Consider the following 15,724-nt stretch of genomic DNA (forward strand, 5'->3'; position numbering starts at 1 on the left):
CACTGATTTAATTGAATCCCAAAGTTCTGACATTGAGGTTTTTCCCCCTAGAAATTCTTTAATAAAGATAAAAGCAGAAAGTAATTAGATGTAAAATAACAGAGTTCATAAATGATGATTCTTAAATTATTAAAAGAAAATGTCCTCTAGCTTGTTTAATCAAGAAAGTACAAATACCAAAAAATAAATAAAAGGGATAAATAACCACTAACACAGGATATTCAAGTAAATACAGCATTACCCTCAACTTCATACAAATAAATTTGATAAATGATTACTTTCCTAAGAAAATAGAATTTAATGAAATTCCTACTAGAGGTGGGAAGTGGAAAAAAAATTCCGCAAAAGGAATTGAGCAAGTTATCAAAGGATTAACTCCACAAAAAAGCAGTTGGCCCAGATGATCTCAGGAGGAAAGTATAAAATCTTTTAAAGGCCAGATAATCCCTAATGTTAGGTAAACTTCCAAAATGTAGAAAAATAAAGGAAAGTTTAGTTTTCTTTTTATGAAGCAAGTATGACAGTGATACTTAAATCTGGTAAGCGTTGCACAAAAAAACCCCACAGACGAATGTCACACAGAAATATTGCTGCAGAAGTCACCCCCATTTTTGATTTTGTAAAAAGTAAAATCGAGCATCTTGTTTAATAGGGAAACACTATAAGCATTCTCATCAAAGAAAAGTAAGCAGAATCAAGGAAAAAGACGGGATCCCCACTACCTTCTTTTACATTTTAACTTTGTATTGCTTAAAAGAGCAAAACAATTAGAGAAAAGGAGCACCTGGGTGGCTCAGTAGGTTAAGTGCCTGACTCTATCTTGACTCAGGTCACAATCTCCTGGTTCTTGAGCTCGAGCCCCTCTTTCAGGTCCCATGCTGACAGCAAGAAGTCTGCTTGGGGTTCTCTCCCCCTCTCTGCCCCTCCCCTACTTGTGTGCATGTTCTCTCTCCCTGTCAAAATACAAATTTACCAAAAATTATTAGGGAAATCAAGATTGCAAAGGAAGAGACAGCTATATAGAGAGGAACTGAGTGTTTAAGTGGAAAACAAGAACATCAAAACTAATACAGCAAAGTAATAAGATAAAAATTGACCTACAAAGCAATAGCTTTCACATACACAATTGCCAGTGACTGGTGTGATGCAAACAATACCAAAAAGAAATAATAAGAAATGTACAAAACCTGTAATGAGGACAACCTTAAAATACACCCAAAAAATGCAAAATTAGACTTGAACTAATGGAAACCTCTCTTATTCTTGGATAGATAAACCCAACATTTTTTAAAAATGTTTTATTTATTTCTAGGAGAGAGAGAGACAGCATGAGCAGGGGAGGGTCAGAGAGAGAGGGAGTCACAGACTGAAACAGGCTCCAGGCTCTGAGCTGGCAGTCAGCACAGAGCCCGACGCAGGGCTCGAACCCACGAACCGCGAGATCATGACCTAAGTGAAAATCAGACGCTTAACCGACTAAGCCACCCAGGCGCCCCATACCCAACATTTTAAAGATGCCAGTTCTTCCTAAGTTAGTTCATAAATTTAACATGACCCCAATCAAAATATCAATACATGTTTTGTTTTTTGTTTCTTTTCCTGGAGCTTGACAAGTTTCTTTTAATGTTCATGCAGATAAATAATTTAGAACAGATAGGTATCCCACAAAAGGGCAATAGAGATACTAGCCATATCAGCTGTTAAAACATAATATAAAACCTCACTTGAATAAATGATATATATGAATTTCAGGTAACATTAAGTTAAAAACAAGGTAAAGAACATTATATTTTCTATAATAAAAATTTGCTTCCTTGCCTTCTTTTTTTTCCCTTTTAGTTCTGAATTGATAAAACTTGTTTCAAATATCAAAACTATGTAAAAAGTTATACTCAGAGATGTCTTGCTCCCATTTGGAACCCCTTCACCCAGTCTCTCTCTCCCTGACTCTTTTCATCACTTTTCAGTTTATTCTATTGTTTGAAATGCTGATGTCACAAGTGAACCTTTAAAGTGGTGGGAGCCCAAATTTTATAAGTTGTGGAGGGCATTGACTTTTGGCCTGCAAACATCAATTCCTCTTTCTGGTAGTAAAAATAGTATTTCTTTGGGAATCACTCTTCCCACACTGCAGTCCTGCCTTCACCTAGCCAAAAGCAGTCATGTGACTCTCCTTATGCTAATTGGATGTTCCTTCCTTGGAATTTCAATCTTGATCAGAAAGACAAATTTTTAAAAATTTCTTTCTTTCTTTAGTTATTTAGTTAGTTTAGAGAGAGTGAGAGAAAAGAGAAAAGGGGCAGAGGGAAGGAGAGAGAAAGTCTTAAACAGGCTGCATGCTCAGTACAGGACCTGATGTGGGACACTATCTCACAACCCTGGGATCTGACCTGAGCCAAAATCCAAAATCCAAAGTCAGCTCTACCTGCTGACCCCCCCAGATGCCCCTCAATCAGAGGGATAGAAAGATGAAAATCATTGGTGCTCACTAGTTCCAGTGGCAGCACTCTGACAAAACTGTTGAGTAGTTTCTATTATCTATTTTGCACTCTCAGAGTTGCTCTTTTCTAAGCATAGGGTTTCAAGATTCCTTTCATCTTCTAATCCCCATCTCTTTATCTCCTTCCAGTAAATTCCCCTCTTGTTTAATTCAGCCAGCAAGAGTTTTGGTGCTTGCAACCAAAATACCCTGACAGATACGTATGCTCCTGAGTGTTAATGAGCTTGTAATTGGAATAGGGGAGGAAAAGGCAAGATAAGAAAATTATGGCCCTTATCTATTATGATTTCATTTCATTCATATTTATCAGTTTAGGCCATTCATTTATTCACTCAAGAAATAATTATTGAGATAAATGCATCCCAGGCACTATGCCAGGGATACAATGGTGAGAAAAATCAGATATAATTTCAACTTTCGTGGAATTTATAGTACAATGAGGGAAATTAATATTTATAAAATAATACATCAATAATGAAGAAATCCCAACTATTACAGTGTGATAAATGAGAGGAATATACTACTATAGGAGCAAATCAAAGGGACATTTGATTTACAGGTACTGTTTAATAGAATACCGGAGGTCTTGGTCAAAGCTATAAAATAAGAAAATAAGAGATAGAAAGGATGGAAAGGAAACATCATTATTTGTAACATTATTTGATTTGTAGATCACTCATATAGAAAGGGAAAAAGCAAAATAAAAAGATTCATAGAAGTAAACAAGGCCAACAAAAGTCTGCCAGATACAAAAAGAACCTTAAAATCAGTAGCATTTTTCTAAAATAGTAATAACCAGTAAGAAAAAATAATACAGAACAATAAAACAACAACAAAAATAAATGTGTTTCTGGAAATTAATTTATCAAAAAATGCACAAGACTTCAATAGAGGAAAAATTAAAATAAATGAGAAAATAGTCCAGGATTCTAGTTGAGATAGCTTAACATTGTAAAGATGGTGATTGTTTAGCCAAAACATAGAAAGAGCCTAAGTGTCCATCAACTGACGAATGGATCAAGAAGATGTGGTTTATCTATACAATGGAATACTACATGGCAATGAGAAAGAATGAAATCTGGCCATGTGTAGCAACATGGATGGACCCTGAGGGTGTTATGCTGAGTGAAATAAGTCAGGCAGAGGACAGATACCATATGTTTGCACATATAGGTGGATTAGGAGGAACTTAACAGAGGGCCATAGGGGAGAAGAAGGGGGAAAATAGTTGGGGAGAGGGAGGGAGGCAAACCATGAGAGACTCTTGAATGCTGAGCACAAACTGAGGGCTGATGGGGGTGGAGGAGAGGGGAAAGTGGGTGATGGGCATGGAGGAGAGCACTTGTTGGGATGAGTACTGGGTGTTATATGGAAGCAAACTTGACAATAAACTATTAAAAAAAGATGGGGATTGTTGCACATCAACTAGTACCAGTGACTACAAGCCACCTAGGAGAAAACATAGACCCCAATCCTGGTAATTTAACAAATCTGGAAAGTTAAATTTAAGTATAAATTATAGTAGTGATATTATAAAGAAGATTCAAAATCAGTCCTTAAAAGTATATACAAGCATGGTAACAAGAAAAAGCGTTGTGAAATATTGATATGACCTCCATCTTTATTTTTAATATCCCAACTGAAATATCTCAAAGAATTCCAAAACATTCTGTTGCTTTCCTTTGTCCAATTGGACTTCTCTGTAGATCAGCTTATTGACACCAAAGTGGGAAGTTCCTAGTGATTTCATGAATTCCTCATTAACGTATTAAACTTCCGAACTCTCAGGGCGCCTGGGTAGCTCGGTTGTTTGGGTGCCTGACTTCAGCTCAGGTCATGATCTCATGGTTTGTGGGTTCGAGCCCTGCGTCGGGCTCTGTGCTAACAGCTGGCTCAGAGCCTGGAATCTGTTTCTGATTCTGTGTCTCCCTCTCTCTCTGACCCTCCCCTGCTCACGCTGTCCCTCTCTCTCTCAGAAATGAATAAAACATTTAAAAAAAGGTAAACTTCTGAACTCTTCATAAATCTGTGTTCATCAGTCATTGTTGGGATACCCAACTGTTATTCCTTAAATTTAATTTTTTTTTAATTGCTTACATAGTCACATGGTCCACAATTCCAATAGCACAAGGTACATCCACTGAAAGATCTCTGTCGTGTTTCTGTTTGCCACTCAATTCGCCTCCCTAGGGTCAACTAACATCAGTAGATTTTCTTTTTCTCCTCTTTTTTGAGAAAGTGGGAATCCACATGTTCTCTTATTTACTCTTCCCCCCCCCCAACTTAATGTATATCTTGGAGGTGATTCCACGTCCATATGTAAAAATCTCCCTTGTTTTTTAATGGATGCATATTATTCCATTGTTTAAATGTATCTTAATATTAAACCAGTCCCTTCTGGTGGACGTTAGATTATTTACAATCCTTTGAAAGTAAAAACAATGAAAATGAAAATATAAGTCATTTAGCTCATGTGCAACTAGATCTCCAGGATCAATTCCTGGTGATAAAATTGCTGGACACAGGGTATATCGGTTTATTATTTCAACAAGTATAGGTAAACTGTCCCCTGCTGAATTATACAAATTTATGTGCCCCACAGGAAGTTAGAGTGATTGCTTTCCACACTTTTCCCAACGCCTTATGTTACTAAACTTTATAGTCATTTGCTCATCTGCGATATGAAAAATATCCCAGAACAGACTTAATCATCTTATATATAAGGTTGAGTGTCTTCAAATATTTAAACCTATTTGTATTTCTTTTACCATGGACTGCCTGGTCTTGGCTCTTGCCTGATTTTTATGGGATTGAAGTTTAATTTCTTACTGATTTTTAGGGGTTTTTACTTAGTAGGTGATTTATAACTTTGTTATTTGACTGTCTCTGTCAGACTATTAAGGAGTCTATAATCACTGCATCTTTAGGTATTTTTATAAAATAAAATTGTAAAATAAAACACAGCATCAGAACACCTCCAGGACAAATGTATGATTATTAAATTATCGTAAAATGAACACACCCATAATTACCACCCAGGTCACCCAGGTTAGAAAGTTGCTGCTTACCCCAGAAAGTCATTCATATGCCCCAGTCTGATCTTCACACTCTCTCTTCCTCCAGAAATATCCATTATCTTGTCTTGTTACTAGCAATCACTTTCTTGTGTTTCTTTATAGCTTTTCACTTGTGGGCCACACTAGACTCTACAGTTTAGTCTTATCCATTCAGAAAATTACAATGTCTTTAAAGGACCTTTTAATCTTCAGGACAACCTTCCATTTTTTTTCTTTTCTTTACACCTTTTCGGATGATGACCTCAGGACTTTTGATATGGAGCTTTCCATAGTTTAGATTTTGCCCTTGGTGCAGTTGAACACATTCCTCCATCCTCTGTTTTTCTTGCAAACTGGCAGCTGGAGCCAGATGCTGTATCAGACTTAGATAAAATCCCTCTGAAAAGACCATAGGTGGTGCTATGTTCCTTCATCAGGAGACACACAAAGCCTAGTTTTCTTTCTTTTTGTAATATTAATAGCTTTTGATGCCCAGGCTCTAGAATGATTAGTTTATTGCGGGTTGCAAAATAATGATATTCTTTTCTTTTTAAGTTTTCAATTTATTTTGAGGAGGGGGTGTATGTGCAGAGAGGGAGCAGAGGGAGACGAAGAAAGAGAGAATCCCAAGCAGGCTCCATGCCATCAGTCCGCGGAACCCGACGTGGGGCTCAGTCTCACGAACTGTGAGATCATGACTTGAGCTGAAATCAAGAGTCAGATGCTCAACTGACTGAGCCACCCAGGTGCCCCCAAAATAATGATATTTTAGTTCAATAACTCATTTTTCATTTATTAGTAGAAATACTGTATATACCTTTGTGAGATGGAGTATTTTTATAAGAATTCTATTTTTATAGTCAATAACCAATAGTGCAATTTTCTGTGGGAAATGTAGGGTAAATATTTGATTCTTTCCCTTGCAAGTTGTCAGATAGTAAATCGAATTCCTATTACAAACCAAAACTGGCTAATCAGTTTTTATCTTTTTAGATCATTACAAACCTATGGGTTTAACATAGTTGAAGAGTTCCAATCAGTTGCACTTTGGCCTTTTATAGCTAAGAGTGTTCTATTTTTGTTCAGTAGAAACCCCTTCACGTTGGTTTCTGAATCATTTTCACATGACCCTCGTAGCTTCCTTTATCTAGTGTGAGAATATATTCTTGATTATACTTTTTTTCTGCCCCAGGCATGGAGTGAACCATTTTCCAAAAATAGTCCTTGTTCCTCTTAGTGAGACATGATATTTCAAAACCATAACATGGGTACAAGGATTGCTAATTGCTACTGGATTGCCATTGTTTCTGGGCCTCTTCAATGGACAGAGCTAGGAAAAATATACACACACAGACACATAAATACACACACACACACACACACACACACACCCCAAAACACTTCATGAGTTCATACTGATATTTCCAATTAAAATTCAGGACAACAGGCTGTTTTACTTTTCTTCTTTTATATAACATTGATATCTACTATCTTTTATACTGGAAATCTTGATTTCAAGGACCTAAGGTACAATAGAATCAAACTCTCCTATTTACTTTAACCTCTAATGCACACACACAAATCTCAGAGTAATACAAATACTCAGAATAGTCATTTTTGCATATGTGTGATTTTCTTCCCAGTTTGGTTTTTTATTATTAATGTGGTTAATTTTTTTTTTAATTTTTTTTTAATTTTTTTTATTTTTTTATGTTTTATTTATTTCTAGGAGAGAGAGACAGCGTGAGCAGGGGAGGGTCAGAGAGAGAGGGAGTCACAGACTGAAAGAGGCTCCAGGCTCTGAGCTGGCAGTCAGCACAGAGCCCGACGCGGGGCTCGAACCCACAAACCGCGAGATCATGACCTAAGAGAAAGTCGGACGCTTAACCGACTAAGCCACCCAGGAGCCCCTAATGTGGTTAATTTTAAGTCTCTCAGCTTACAATTTTTCTCTATTTCCCCATCTGTATTTTGTCCCCCTTATCTTCCTTTTTTGGCTTCTTTTAGATGAATTGAGCATTTTTAATGATTTGATTTTAACTCCTCTGTTGACTCATTATCCATAAACTTTGTTGTGTTATTTTAGAGGATGCTTTAGGGTTTCTGGTATACATCTTTGTTGGGAAAGCTCATCAAAAAGACCTGACCGCCAGTTGACCTGTAAACTGGACCCAGGTGATTGGAAGTTCTTCACCTCCTCCCATGTCCATGGAATGTGGGTTCTGCTTGCTTTTCCCACACCCAGTGGCTGCTTTAAGGACATAGATTTGAGATAATGATATGGTGTTGAGAATACCTGTACAGCATAAGTCACTATAGCCAAGTAAGGGCTGTCTCCATATAAATTTTTAGTACGTGGCAGGCAGATTCCGGGATCCGCTGGCCTTGCTGCAGCCTGAGGTAAGCCTTATACGTAAGTTCCCTTTGCTTATCAAAGCTGCCACATAACAACCTGGAATGGCTCTTCCTTAGCTCTCGCCTTACCCTCTGCATTTGGGGACCAATTTCATATTACACCTGGAATGCTCCCCAGCGGGTTGTGAACCAACAGTCTTATAAGTACTAACAACGTACCTTCAGGCAGTAGTATACCACTGCACATATGGTGTAAGACTGTACAACCATTTGCTCCCCTTGCTTCCTCTTCGGCCCTTATGCTATTCCACCATTCACTTTATTTTTGTGTATGCTACAAACTCCACACTATATTATTTTGATTTTTATTTCAACAGTGACATATTTTAAAGGGATCAAAATAATAAGAAAAAGTACTTGTATATTTATCCATGTCATTACCGTTTTTAAAATACATTAAGGTATGTATTTTTTAAAGTTTATTTATATTTTTAGTAGTCTCTGCACCAAACGTGGGCCTTGAACTCAAGACCCTGAGATCAAGAATGACAAGCTCTTCAGGGTGAGCCAGCCAGAGGCTCCTCTGTTGTTACTATTTTGGGTATTCTTCATTCTCTTGTACAGATCCATATTTCCTGGTACAGCCGTCTTTTGCCTCAAGGATCTCATTTAACATTTCTTGTAGTCCAGGCCCTCAGGTGATTAATTTTTTCAGCTTTTGTATAGCCAACACACACACACACACACACACACACACACACACTTTATTTTGCCTTCAATCTTGAAAGATATTTTCACTGGGGATACAATTCTAGGCTTAAAGGTGCTTGTTTTTGTTTTCATTTTGTGGTTGAGTATTTTTATTTATTTATTTTAAATTCTTTTTTTTTCAATTTTATTTATTTTGAGAGAAGAGAGAAGCAGAGAGAGAGGAGAGACTCCCAAACAGACTCTGCACCAGCAACACGGAGCCCAAAGTGGGACTTAACCTCACAAACCATGATATCATGACCTGAGCCGAAACCAAGGTTCAGATGCTCACTGACTGAGCTATCAGGTGCCCTTGGTACTGAGTACTTTAACATGTTACTTTACTGCTTCTTTTTCACATTGTTACTGACAAGAAATCGGGATCATTCTTATCTTTGTTCCTCTATGTAATGAGGTCCCCCCCGCCCCTGACTGCCTTTAGTCTTTTCTTCTTATCCTGGATCTGAGCAATTTGGTTATGATGGGCCTTGGTATAGGTTTCTTCACGTTTCCGTGCTTGGGGTTAGCTGAGCTTTTGAATCTGTGGCTTTATCATTTCCATCAAATCTGGAAACATTTTGGCTATTACTATTTTTCCAACTCTTTTCTCTGTCTTCATTATCTGTCCTCTGGGGGACTTCAATTACACATATATTAGGTGCTTGGAGTTATTGCATGGCTCACTTGCTCTTCTGTTCATTTTTAAAGATTCTTTTTTTCTCTCTGTGCTTTATTTCAGCTAGTTTCTGTCATTGTGTCTTCAATATTTCTGTTGGTATGTCAAGGACATTCTTTTCTTGTGCAATGCCAGATCTGTCATTAATCCCATCAATATATTTTTCATCTCTGACATTGTAGTTTCATCTCTGGAGGTTTCACCGGGGTCTTTTTAATCCTTCCACATCTCTTCTTAACTTTCTTGAACACACATAATATTTTAAAAGTAATTGTTTTAATATCTTTGTTTGCTAATTTAACATATGCCAGTTCTGGGTTGGTTTCAATTGATTGAGTTTCTTCTCCTTTTCATTATTGGTTGTCTTTTCCTGCTCCTTTGCATGCCTGGTAATTTTTTTATCAGATGTGAGACATTGTGGATTTTACTTTATTGGGTGCTAGATATTTTGGTTTTCCGGTAAATATTCTTGGACTTTGTTCTGGGACTCATTTAGATTACTTGATACTTTTAGGTTTTGCTTTTAAGATTTGTTAGGCAGTATCAGGGATGTGTCAGTGTAAGAGCTAATTTTTTTTTTCTCCCAATACTGAGACAAGAGCCTTATGAGTTCTCTACCCAATATCCTATGAGTCACCAGTCAGGCTGACTATTTCTGTTCCCGTGTGACCCCCCGATATATTTCCTCTAATTCCTGCTAGTGTTTTTTCTCTAACCTCAGATTGTTTCCACACACACTCTCTTTAATTCTCAAGGATGACTCTGTAGGTCTCTAGCGTTTTTACTCTGTGAAGTTCTCTTCTCTCCAGCACCCTCAAACTTTGCTTACCTCAAACTACCTAGAATCTCAGCTTGTCTTTGCAATGCAAGAAGTCTGTGGGTTCCGCCTGGGCTCTTCATTTCCTGCACTGAGTCCTTGAAATCCTCCTGCGACAGGAAGCAGTGGCAACCAGAGGGCTCACCTTGCCTGTTTCCCATTTTTTGGGGATTGCTGTCCATTGCTCACTGCACAGTGCCTTGAAAACCATTGTTTCATATATTTTATCTATTTTTGTTTATGTGTTTTTGTGCATTTTGTGTATTTTTGACTATTTTAGTTTGTGTATTTTGTGTATTTTTTGTTTCAGGTAAGAAACAGGCATTCTGGTATTCTGCCTTTCTGGAAGTGGAATTCCTTACCCTGTACAATTTTTTTCCTTTCCTCTTGGCATGTCCTCAGTGTGAGGCTCTGTTTTGGAAAGGAGGCATGGTTGTTCAATTTCCAGAGCTCTCAGAGGCTAAGGCTATTCCAGGCCCTTTAAGTTTTACGATGGGTCCCTTGCCCTCACCCACTACACGAAGCCCTCCCAGTCTCGCTGCTGCCATACATTCCAGCAAATGTCTGTTGGATGCTTTGAGTTTCTCTTGCTCTCGGACCTGGTTGCTTCTCTCTGCTTTCTCCAGGGCAGAGGCTGATATCGTGGAGTTCTTGGGGTTTTTGGTGGACTGTTGCCATCCACTTGTATTTTGAGATTTATGGGGATACCTTCTCACCTAGTTGTGTTGTAAATGTTACCTGTGGGATTGGTTTTACTATTTAGTTGTTCTTCCTCTTTTACATGGGCATTTGGAGAGATTCAAAAATTACCTGCTGTTGCCATTTTTCCAGAATCCTGCTGAAATTTCTCAAAACATTTATGTTCTTGCTCCATCATGAATTTCTTTTGGACTATCATTTCCACTAATAGTTTGTGTTTTTTCCTCCTAAATAATTTAAGTTCTTCTTCAATGTTTCCCCTGGAAAGCTGTGGCCTTACCTTTCTTTTTCTCCATCTCCTCTTCCTTCTCCTCCTTTTCCTTTTAAATTTTTCCCAAGAATATGTTCCATCCAGCCACAACTTTTGACCTGTTTTTTATCTCTCCATTTCTATCATATTATTCTAGGGACAAGCATTTTGCTATTACTTCTCTGGTTGTTCTGCCCTATGAGTGCAGCTGCTCCAAAGGCATGTGGGGAAATCAGAGAAGGGAGTGGTCCTTCAATACCTACCACCAATTAAGACCTACTTAAAAAGCCAATGGAATTTAAGAAGTACAGACATAGAAACAAAATAGTAGACCCCTGGAACAAAAGAGAAAACTCAGAGACAGTTATATGGGGGTATACATATGGTAACTTGCTATATGATAGTGCCAATACGACAACACCAAAAAAAGCATGAACAGTGTTGTAGATGATGTTGGGAAACTAGTTCACTATAAAGAGAAAAAGAAAAGTCATTCTTCTCATCTCACTATGAACAAAGACATGGATGAGTAACCTTAATGTGAGCTATGAAGTTAGAAGGAGAATAAGAAAAAAAAATGGAGGAGAATATCTTTGTGACTAAGGAATGAGGAGGGTCCTCTTTGATAGGATCTCCCAAACACAAATCATCCAACAGAAAAACTGTTGTATTTATTGCATCAAAACAAGAATCTTTGTTAGGTGGAAGATACCAAAGATAAAATAATCCAGATGACATATTGGGAAAAGATAGTTGCAGTGCTTAAAACCAATGTCAGACTGATGTCTATAAGGAATTTGTAGATTTTACAAGAAAAAGGCAGAGTACCCTACAGAAAAATGAGCAAAGCACATGAAAAAGTAATTTATAGAAGAGGATAACAAATAGCTAACCTATGGGAAGGGATTCCCAACTCATTAGTTATCAGAGAAGTGCAAACTAAAGCAGCAGTGAGATACCCCACAGGAACACTGGTGAACTGCTGACAGTCTAGTGATTGGTCACTAGCCCCGTACTGGCATGCTGGGCACATGAATGGAATGCCACATGACTATGGTGGCAAAGCTAGAGGTTCTATATTGGTCCAACAGCATCAACCCCCACTTCCCAAAATGGATCTAGCTACTGCTATCTCTGTTCAGCTTGTCAGCAACAGGGATCAAGGACTGAGTCCCTGATATGGCACTATTTCTTGAAGAGATCAACTGGCTGTTTGGTGTCCCGTTGGTTGATTATATCAGGCCCCTCACATTGGAAGAGCCAATGGTTCATCCCCACAGGAATGACTATTCCAGATAGGAGTTTGCCTTTCTTGGCTGCAAATCTTCAGTCATAGCACTATCTGGGGTTATGGAATGCCTCATCCACAAGCATGGAATCTCATATAGCACACTTTTTGACCAGGGGACTCACTTTACAGTGAGGGAGGTGTAGGAGTGGGTCCATCACCATGGGATCTATTGGTTGTATTATATATTGCACCATCCAGAGGGAGATTTGTGGAACAGCCTTCTAAAGCCACAGCTGAAATGTTAGTTTTGAAAAACACAGAAAGAATGGGGTGGCATCTTTCAAAACACAGTATAATTATATCAATCAGAGACCAGTATATGCTTCTCTGTTCCCTAGAGGAAGAATCCACGGATCTAGGAATCAAGAGGTTTATATAGGAGTGGCTCCACCGACCACCACTCCTAATGACCTGTCAGAGGATTTTGTGCTGTCAATACAACTTTGGGCTCTTCAGTGTTAGAGGTTCTGATCCCAAAGAGAACAGATTCTTGTCAGGTGATACTGCAAGGGTGTCATTGAATTACAAACTGCTGCAAAGCCCTGGGCTTCCTGTACCCAGGGACCAGCAACTTAAAAGGAACAGTTATGCTGGTGGAGATAATTGAACCTGACCCTCCAACAGGTGGAGGTCAGGCTGCTTTTACACACCAGCAGCAGGAAGGAATATGGTATGTATGGAAACTAGGAGATCCACTTTGTGGCCTCCTGATCCTCTTTTGCCCATTGTAACTGTGAACAGATATGTGCTGCAACCTTGAACTGAGAAAGAGTATGACTATCAAGGATTCAGACACTACAGGGTCATGAATTGGCCAACTAGCTAAGCTATCAACATGTGGCAAGAAGACCTTTGAGGGTGAAGGGAATTCAGAAAGGATGTTGGGTGAGGGAGTGGACAAGTTATAGCCCTGAGGTCAACTACAGTGACTAGGGCTGTGGTTCATCTCTCTAACCTCTTTCTTATTAGTTCCCCACCCCTCCGCCCACAGGGAGAGAGGCCCATGGGGACTATGGAAGCATTTCTTCCCGAAACTCTGTGGAGAAGTAGATCTGTGCAGCTCAAGGGGTGCACTGTGGCAGCCACAAGGATGTGTCTTACGGACATTTAACCAGAGGAAGCCTAACTGACCAAAGGCCCGGCTACTACTCTGTGAAATACACTGCTGAGTCATATCCAGGCCACTCTTCCCACGGGCTTCCAGTGACTGATGTCGCAAGAATCCTGAAGTAGACCCATTCCTGGGAGACACCACTCTCCTCTAATGGCTGGCTGCTCTGAGGATTCCCTGATGACACTGGTGAACCTGCCAAAGACAAGGACAGCCATCAGTCTAGGACACATCCACCCAAGTTTCTCAGACTCCCACTGGGATTTTCCAGCTTTCCAGCCTCACACAGCTCCCTTCCTATTTTCTCTCACGCGGGCATCTCCACTAATAACATTCTTTTACAATTAATCTTGTCCTGGTATCTGCTCCTTGGAGGACTGACATAGCTTGTACAGGAAAGGGTGAGCAAGGGAAGAGTTAAGAATAACTCTTTGCTTTCCTAACTTGAGTTAGTTAGTTAGTTAGTTAGTTAGTTAGTTAGTAAGTTAGGAAAAGGGAGACCAGGGGGTTTCCATTTAAAGAGAGAAGGCATAACAAGAGTTCAAACAAGAGGTGTGTGGGAACATCTGGGTGGCTCAGTCCATTACGCACCTGATTCTTGATTTTGGCTCAGATCATGACCTCACAGTTCCTGGGATCAAGCCCCATGTTTGGGATTCTCTCTTTGTCCTTCTGTCTCTCCCCACTCTGTCTCTCTCTCTCTCTCTCTCAAAAGAAAGAAAGAGAGAGAGAGAGAGAGAGAGAGAGAGAGAGAGAGAGAGAAAGAAAGAAAGAAAGAAAGAAAGAAAGAAAGAAAGAAAGAAAGTTTAAAAAAACCAAAAAGAGCTGTGTGCAAGAACAAAAGGAAGAGAAGGCAGAGAGGTCTCCGGCAAGGACAATTTCACCCATTACGGGTTTCTGTTGCAAATGAAGTTGTCCTTTCCCCACTGGGGGCCTGGTTTCAATTCTTCAAATCTTAAGAGAAGTTCCAACCTCACTTCTGGCTCAAAAGCAGATCCTCATGAAAATATATGGAAGGGAATCAGAGAGAAGCTGACTCTGAGGTTTGTGTCTTCAGTCAGTTAAGCTGCTGTAGCAAAACACTAGGCACTGGTGACTTAACTGGAAGACATTTACTGTTCACAGTTCTGGAGGCTGGGAAATCCAAGACCAGGGTGCAGGTGAGTTCCTGTTGAGGATCATCTTCTTGGTTTACGTATATCTTGCCCTTTTGCCACGTCCTCATGTGGCTTTTCCTGGGTGTGTGCTCATGGAGAGAGAGAGAGATCTCTCATCTTCCTCTTCTTAGAGGATGCCAACTTCTTAACCTTATTTAAACCTAATCCCCTCTGAACGGCCCCACCTCCCAATATCATCACAGGAGGATTAAGTCTGTAACATGTGAATTTTAGAGATGGTGGGTGGGGGGCACAAACATTTCATCCAGAACAGTTTCTTTCAGCCATATTGGGAAACGCTGATTCTCATGGCCACACAGTCTTCATAGAGTTCCCATGCCATGTGGACACTGGGCATAGGAGGCTCCAAACTGTTCCATATTCATTATAGGAAGAAGAAACAAAATACTGACTTACAGAGTGTAATAGCAAAATGCTTTCAGTCCTCCACTCTCAGACTGGTCCACTGTTCTCTGCAGGCGCCTTGCAGACTCTGTTCTTTAGCGTGAAATTCTGGTGTCTGGGGCACACAGTTTCACGGAGAACAATTATTTTCTCTCATTTCCTGCCTTTATCCCTAGCCTTTCTTTTACTTGCAAATATGTTTTAGAAAGGGGGAAATTACATGTGCAAATACAGTAATTTCCTGAACAAGCCCAGAAACACATTCTTGAGGACTGTGTAAGGTTTTGTAAACAGAAGCATGCTTAACTGAGAAAAAAACCTTAGAGAAAAAAAAGCATAATCTCCAGAAACACAAAGCTAGTACAGTTTTCTTAAAAATGCAGAATGGCTTGGGGGCGCCTGGGTGGCTCAGTCGGTTAAGCGTCGGACTTCAGCTCAGGTCATGATCTCACTGCTTGTGGGTTCAAGCCCCGTGTCGATCTCTGTGCTGACAGCTCAGAGCCTGGAGCCTGTTTCAGATTCTGTGTCTCCCTCTCTCTGACCCTCCCCTGTTCACGGTGTCTCTCTCTCTCTCTCTCTCTCAGAAATAAATAAAAAGACATTAAAACAATTTTAAAAATGCAGAATGGTTTGAAATATCGTGATGGAATGAAAGGG

Source organism: Hyaena hyaena, unplaced genomic scaffold (genome assembly GCF_003009895.1).
Source record: "Hyaena hyaena isolate Hyena2069 unplaced genomic scaffold, ASM300989v1 scaffold_870, whole genome shotgun sequence".
NCBI classification, from domain to species: Eukaryota; Metazoa; Chordata; class Mammalia; order Carnivora; family Hyaenidae; genus Hyaena; species Hyaena hyaena.